Source organism: Lates calcarifer, linkage group LG12, assembly GCF_001640805.2.
Source record: "Lates calcarifer isolate ASB-BC8 linkage group LG12, TLL_Latcal_v3, whole genome shotgun sequence".
Lineage (NCBI taxonomy): Eukaryota > Metazoa > Chordata > Actinopteri > Centropomidae > Lates > Lates calcarifer.
Window position 1 is genome coordinate 25,895,233 of NC_066844.1, and position 7,642 is coordinate 25,902,874.

General features: G+C 38.9%; 1 long non-coding RNA gene across 5 annotated transcripts in view; it reads left to right on the top strand.

The window, feature by feature from the left end:
• The first annotated feature begins 536 nt into the window (after nt 1-536).
• Nucleotides 537-7,642, top strand: part of LOC127143131 (uncharacterized) — a 9,813-nt gene continuing 2,707 nt past the window's right edge. The window contains exons 1-8 of one of the 5 annotated variants that reach the window (XR_007814333.1): nt 537-707; nt 1,363-1,811; nt 2,069-2,516; nt 3,165-3,612; nt 3,870-4,315; nt 4,965-5,412; nt 5,980-6,097; nt 6,369-6,409. This is a non-coding gene — a long non-coding RNA (uncharacterized LOC127143131). The remainder of the gene's footprint in view (nt 708-1,362; nt 1,812-2,068; nt 2,517-3,164; nt 3,613-3,869; nt 4,316-4,964; nt 5,413-5,979; nt 6,098-6,368; nt 6,410-7,642) is intronic. The other 4 variants (XR_007814335.1, XR_007814336.1, XR_007814334.1 and 1 more) reach the window with 4 other exon arrangements.

Below are 7,642 nucleotides of genomic sequence, written 5' to 3' on the forward strand. Positions count from 1 at the left end.
TTTCAATGTAATAACAATAATAATAATAGGTCTTGATATTCATTATTTAGTGTGCGTACACACACACACACACATATATATATATATATATATGTATCCAGAATGGCGCAAAATGGCGAAAATAGAGTTGTAGGCCAACCCTGTAGTTAGCATTAAAATAAACTCTGGATTGACCAAGATGTGTGATACTTAGACGTTTTGTTCAGCAAGATAATCTTAACAAATGACCATCATTTAGATGTTTTTGAATCTTAAATACAATCTCCAGAAATAAAAAGCTAATGTTAGGTGAACTACACCACGGTCACATGACGTCAACGTTACTTGATTTAGTCGCTCCTCTACATCTCTACAAACGCCGAAAATGGCGTCCATTCCGTTCTATCAGAGTTGCTCACCTGGCGCATGCCATGTGGATGTATTTAAGACCAATCAGAGGCGGTTGCTAGGCAGAACAGAATCAACTGACCAATCGGTGTTTTTTGCGTGTGGCGTCATCGGTCATAACCGGAGGAGGAGGAGCAGAGAGGCGGGGAAAGGAAGTCAGGAGAACAGATTAAAAGCAACGTTTGAACCGGTACCTCGGTTTGTCAGTACTGTCAGAAAACATGATAACTAAAGAAGCCTGGATGCTAAAGCTAGCTTTGGAGCTGCTTTTGTGTCGAACAGGAGTGAGACTGGACGCTGAATACACTTGCGGCGCGAAGGTAAGTCTAAGGACCGAACTAGCTAACGTCTAGCGTTAGCATTTGCGTTAGCGGCGAGCGTTAGTATTAACCTTCTCTTTTAGTGACAGTCTTTGACCTCATTTCCATTTTCAGTCGTTTTTATCGTGTGGGTAAGAGTGTGTTTGTGTTTCCGACCCCCCGCATGGACGGGTGGAAACACAACTAGCTCTTGATAGCCTGTTTAAATCCCTGTGGTGTTTGTTTACCGACATTTTGCATCTCATTGTAACTTTGTGTTCCATCCTGGTCATTTTAACTCAGTTTATAGTCTATCACGTCGTTGTCATAGTTTTGTGCCTATTTGTGGTCATTTTGTATTATAGTGCGTCTGTACCTGTCTGCTTTACACCTTGATGTCAGCGTTAACATTAGCTTTATCTTCTGCTAACTTTAGAGTTTAAGGCATTCAAATACAGCTGTTCAAATTTAACTGATTTCAAAAAACCCAACGTTAAAACATGAATGCGAACCGATTCAAATGTATCTCAGACTAGCTGTTGTTAGCAGTACCAGTTGATGACAACGCTCTACGCAGTACAAACATTCTGTGTTTTCATGGTTAAACTGTTGATAAGGAATAGGTAGTCGTGTATTGATCGTTTTCCTGTGTATGTTTCTCTTTGATTCCCTCCAGGTGTCACCACTTCGTCCACGACATCGTCCATAATCGCAGAGACATGGTCCATGATCGGAGAGACATTGTTGAGGATGAGGGAGACATCGTCCACGATCAGAGACGTCGTCTGTGATCACAGAGACCTTGTCAAAGATGAGAGAGACGTTGTCCATGATCAGAGACATTGTCCCATGCTTCGCAGAGCTCTGCGCAAGAATCGGTAGAGACACTGTGGTTCCTCGATTCGACGGCATGACCGCGATCACGGAGACATTGTCGATGGTCACAGAGACACCGTCTATGATCTCAGAGACATCGCCCATGATCATAAAGACATTGTCCATGATCACAGAGACTTTGTCCATAATCTCAGAGACATTGTCCGCGATCACAGAGACGTAGTCCACGATCACAGAGAGTCTTCATACTATGAGGAAGTTCTTTGAGACCAGGACAGAGGCCTCCAGGTAATTCACAAACAGCTTTACATCAACTGTCCAACACAGAGCACTGACATTAAACTGTTGATGTTCCGGTATTCAGTATATTAGGAAAGTGTTATAGATAGAAGTAATTTGCAATATAAGAACAATGTATATGTCATCAACATTAATAGAAGTAATGTAAAAGTACTTTGTAATCTCAGAAGTAGAATGGAGAAAATCACAGTAGTAAAACATCAAAAACTGTCAAAAAAGTCATATGATCAAATGATTTCCTCCAGGTGTCACCACTCCGTCCACGTCATCGTCTACGATCGCAGAGACATGGTCCATGATCGGAGAGACATTGTTGAGGATGAGGGAGACATCGTCCACGATCAGAGACGTCGTCTGTGATCGCAGAGACCTTGTCAAAGATGAGAGAGACGTTGTCCATGATCAGAGACATTGTCCCATGCTTCGTAGAGACCTTGCGATAGAATCGGCGGAGACGGGGGTCACCGATTTGACGGCACTGCCCGCGATCATGGAGACATTGTTGATGGTCACAGAGACACCGTCTATGATCTCAGAGACATCGTCCACAATCACAAAGACATTGTCCATGATCACAGAGACTTTGTCCATAATCTCAGAGACATTGTCCGTGATCACAGAGACGTAGTCCACGATCACAGAGAGTCTTTGTACAATGAAGAAGTTCTTTGAGACCAGGACAGAGGCCTCCAGGTAATTCACAAACAGCTTTACATCAACTGTCCAACACAGAGCACTGACATTAAACTGTTTATGTTCAGTATTCAGTTTATCAGAAAAGTGTTATAAATAGAAGTAATTTGCTATATAAAAATAATGTATATGTCATCAACATTAATAGAAGTAATGTAAAAGTACTTTATAATCTCAGAAGTTGAATGGAGAAAATCACAGTAGTAAAACATCAAAAACTGTCAAAAAAGTCAATGTAGTAAGACATAAAAAATGTCATGGTGTAGTATGGTGTCTAGACTGTACTCTTTTATGTTATTTGACAGAAAGAGACTGAACAATTCCCACCATGAGCAGCACTAGGCGACAGTGGCAAGAAAAAACTTTCTTTAAGAGCTAGAAACCTAGAACAGCAGGCTCAGGGTGGGCGGCCATCTGCCTCAACATGTTGGGTAGTATAGTGAAGTATCAAAAATGCTGTAAAATATTATACTGTAGTAAGGCATGACAATGTCTTAGTATAATATGGCATAAAATGTTTTGTTAACTTCTCTGGTTCAGCTGTAATGTTGAACATTTCTCTGTGTTTTCATGGTTAAATGTTGATGAGGAATAGGTAGTAGAATATTTATAATTTTCCTTTGTATGTTTCTCTTTGATTTCCTCCAGGTGTCACCACTTCGTCCACGTCATCGTCCACGATCATAGAGACATGGTCCATGATCGGAGAGACATTGTTGAGGATGAGGGAGACATCGTCCACGATCAGAGACATTGTCTGTGATCGCAGAGACCTTGTCAAAGATGAGAGAGACGTTGTCCATGATCAGAGACATTGTCCCATGCTTCGTAGAGACCTTGCGATAGAATCGGCGGAGACGGGGGTCACCGATTTGACGGCACTGCCCGCGATCATGGAGACATTGTTGATGGTCACAGAGACACCGTCTATGATCTCAGAGACATCGTCCACAATCACAAAGACATTGTCCATGATCACAGAGACTTTGTCCATAATCTCAGAGACATTGTCCGTGATCACAGAGACGTAGTCCACGATCACAGAGAGTCTTTGTACAATGAAGAAGTTCTTTGAGACCAGGACAGAGGCCTCCAGGTAATTCACAAACAGCTTTACATCAACTGTCCAACACAGAGCACTGACATTAAACTGTTTATGTTCCGGTATTCAGTATATTAGGAAAGTGTTATAGATAGAAGTAATTTGCAATATAAGAACAATGTATACGTCATCTACATTAATAGAAGTAATGTAAAAGTACTTTGTAATCTCAGAAGTAGAATGGAGAAAATCACAGTAGTAAGACATTAAAAACTGTCAAAAAAGTCATATGATCAAATGATTTCCTCCAGGTGTCACCACTTCGTCCACGTCATCGTCTACGATCGCAGAGACATGGTCCATGATCGGAGAGACATTGTTGAGGATGAGGGAGACATCGTCCACGATCAGAGACATTGTCTATGATCACAGAGACTTTGTCAAAGATGAGAGAGACGTTGTCCTTGATCAGAGACATTGTCCCATGCTTCGTAGAGACCTTGCGATAGAATCGGCGGAGACGGGGGTCACCGATTTGACGGCACTGCCCGCGATCATGGAGACATTGTTGATGGTCACAGAGACACCGTCTATGATCTCAGAGACATCGTCCACGATCACAAAGATATTGTCCATGATCACAGAGACTTTGTCCATAATCTCAGAGACATTGTCCGTGATCACAGAGACGTAGTCCACGATCACAGAGTCTTTGTACAATGAAGAAGTTCTTTGAGACCAGGACAGAGGCCTCCAGGTAATTCACAAACAGCTTTACATCAACTGTCCAACACAGAGCACTGACATTAAACTGTTTATGTTCAGTATTCAGTTTATCAGAAAAGTGTTATAAATAGAAGTAATTTGCAATATAAGAACAATGTATATGTCATCAACATTAATAGAAGTAATGTAAAAGTACTTTATAATCTCAGAAGTTGAATGGAGAAAATCACAGTAGTAAAACATCAAAAACTGTCAAAAAAGTCAATGTAGTAAGACATAAAAAATGTCATTGTAGTATGGTGTCTAGACTGTACTCTTTTATGTTATTTGACAGAAAGAGACCGAACAATTCCCACCATGAACAGCACTAGGCGACAGTGGCAAGAAAAAACTTCCTTTAAGAGCTAGAAACCTAGAACAGAAGCAGGCTCAGGGTGGGCGGCCATCTGCCTCAACATGTTGGGTAGTATAGTGAAGTATCAAAAATGCTGTAAAATATTATACTGTAGTAAGGCATGACAATGTCTTAGTATAATATGGCATAACATGTTTTGTTAACTTCTCTGGTTCAGCTGTAATGTTGAACATTTCTCTGTGTTTTCATGGTTAAATGTTGATGAGGAATAGGTAGTAGAATATTTATAATTTTCCTTTGTATGTTTCTCTTTGATTTCCTCCAGGTGTCACCACTTCGTCCACGTCATCGTCCACGATCGCAGAGACATGGTCCATGATCAGAGAGACATTGTTGAGGATGAGGGAGACATCGTCCACGATCAGAGACATTGTCTATGATCACAGAGACTTTGTCAAAGATGAGAGAGACGTTGTCCTTGATCAGAGACATTGTCCCATGCTTCGTAGAGACCTTGCGATAGAATCGGCGGAGACGGGGGTCACCGATTTGACGGCACTGCCCGCGATCATGGAGACATTGTTGATGGTCACAGAGACACCGTCTATGATCTCAGAGACATCGTCCACGATCACAAAGACATTGTCCATGATCACAGAGACTTTGTCCATAATCTCAGAGACATTGTCCGTGATCACAGAGACGTAGTCCACAATCACAGAGAGTCTTCGTACAATGAAGATGTTCTTTGAGACCAGGACAGAGGCCTCCAGGTAATTCACAAACAGCTTTACATCAACTGTCCAACACAGAGCACTGACATTAAACTGTTGATGTTCTGGTATTCAGTATATTAGGAAAGTGTTATAGATAGAAGTAATTTGCAATATAAGAACAATGTATATGTCATCTACATTAATAGAAGTAATGTAAAAGTACTTCAGTGATCAATTCAGTTTTATTTATTTAGAGCCAAATCGTGACAGAAGTTATCTTAAGGCACTCTTCATATAGAGCAGGTCTAGACCGAACTCTATATGTATTTTCAGAGAGAGACTCATCAAATCCCACCATAGGTGCGCACTAGGTGACAGTGAAGAGGAAAAACTCCTCTTTCAAGACTGAAACCTCAGCAGAACCAGACTCAGCTCAGGCTGGGCGGCCATCTGCCTCGACTGGTTGGGTTGAATTAGTTGATAGACTGTTCATTTTCTGAAACAGCCCTCTAATGTTCTGGTTCAGCTGTAATGTTGAATATTTCTGTGTTTTCATAGTTAAACTGTCAATAAGGAACAGGTAGTAGTGTATTGATCATTTTCCTTTGTTTGTTTGTTTTCCAGCAGGTGTCACCACTTCGTCTGCAATCACAGAGACATGGTCCATGATTGGAGAGACGTGCAACAATTGCAGTGACGGAGTTCCTCATACAATGAAGGAATTCAGGACTGAGGCCTCCAGGTAATACAGAAACAGCTTTACATCAACTGTCCAATACAAAGCACTGGCATTAAATTGTTTATGTTTAGTGTTTGATCTTCAGACTGAATAGCTCATAATTTGTCAAAACATAACCCATTCATGAAGTTTATTTACATAAAGTGACTGTTACTGTAAAGTATCAGAAAGATAATGACTAGTTATGCCTTATTAGTAGTAGTTTTTTTGATTAATGTTGTTGTCATGGTGTTTGGAAAAACCTGGTTTTAAACAAATGTTCCATGTATTTCAGATGAATCCACAGAAACAACAGGATCCACCAAAATGGTGATGGTAAGAAAATATTTTTATTTGATATATTTAAAAACAGATCAATAAAATATTTCTGAAACTTCACATGAACAAACAATTTATTCAGTTATTAAAATATGATTAGGAAAGAAAGACACTTGAACTGTCTCTCAAATGTCATTGAAATAAACAAAAACAATGTAACAGAAGTAATAAGAAGTAATCTGCCACACAAAAATTCGGAATAAGGTATTAACAATCTGTCTTATCAGGAGTAATGTAATTTAAAAGTCATTTGTAATATCAGAAAAAAAGATGTAACAGTCAAATGTATCTTTAGTATAAAAGTAATTTCCATTAATAAGGGTCTATCTGTAAATTTAGAAGTAGTTTAGGCGTCACAAATGGTCAAAAAATGTCATAGTACAGCAAGGTGTCAAAAAATGTTTAAAAATGTCATAGTATAGTAAGGCGTCAAAAACGGTCAAAAAATGTCATAGTATAATGTGGTGTCCAAAACGATCAAAAAACGTCATAGTATAGTAAGGCATCAAAAACAGTCAAAAAATGTCATAGTATAGTATGGGGTCAAAAAACATGAAAAAATGTCATAGTATAGTATGACATCAAAAAATGTCAGAATAGTATGGCATCAAAAAATGTCATAGTATAGTATGGCTTCAAAAAACATGATAAAATGTCATAGTATAGTATGACATCAAAAATCACCAAAGAATGTCATAGTATAGTAAGGGGTCAAAAATGGTCAAAAAATATCATAGTATAGTATGGCATCAAAAATCACCAAAAAATGTCATAGTAGTAAGGGGTCAAAAATGGTCAAAAAATGTCATAGTATAGTATGGCATCAAAATCACCAAAAAATGTCATTGTATAGTATGGGGTCAAAAATGGTCAAAAAATGTCATAGTATAGTATGGCATCAAAAATCACCAAAAAATGTCATAGTATAGTATGGCATCAAAAATCACCAAAAAATGTCATAGTATAGTATGGGGTCAAAAATGGTCAAAAAATGTCATAGTATATTAAGGGGTCAAAAATGGTCAAAAAATGTCATAGTATATTAAGGGTCAAAATCACCAAAAAATGTCATAGTATAGTATGGAGTCAAAAATGGTTAAAAAATGTCATAGTATAGTAAGGGGTCAAAAATCACCAAAAAATGTCATAGTATAGTAAGGCATCAAAAACACCAAAAAATGTCATAGTATAGTAGGGGTCAAAATGGTCAAAAAATGTCATAGTTTAGTA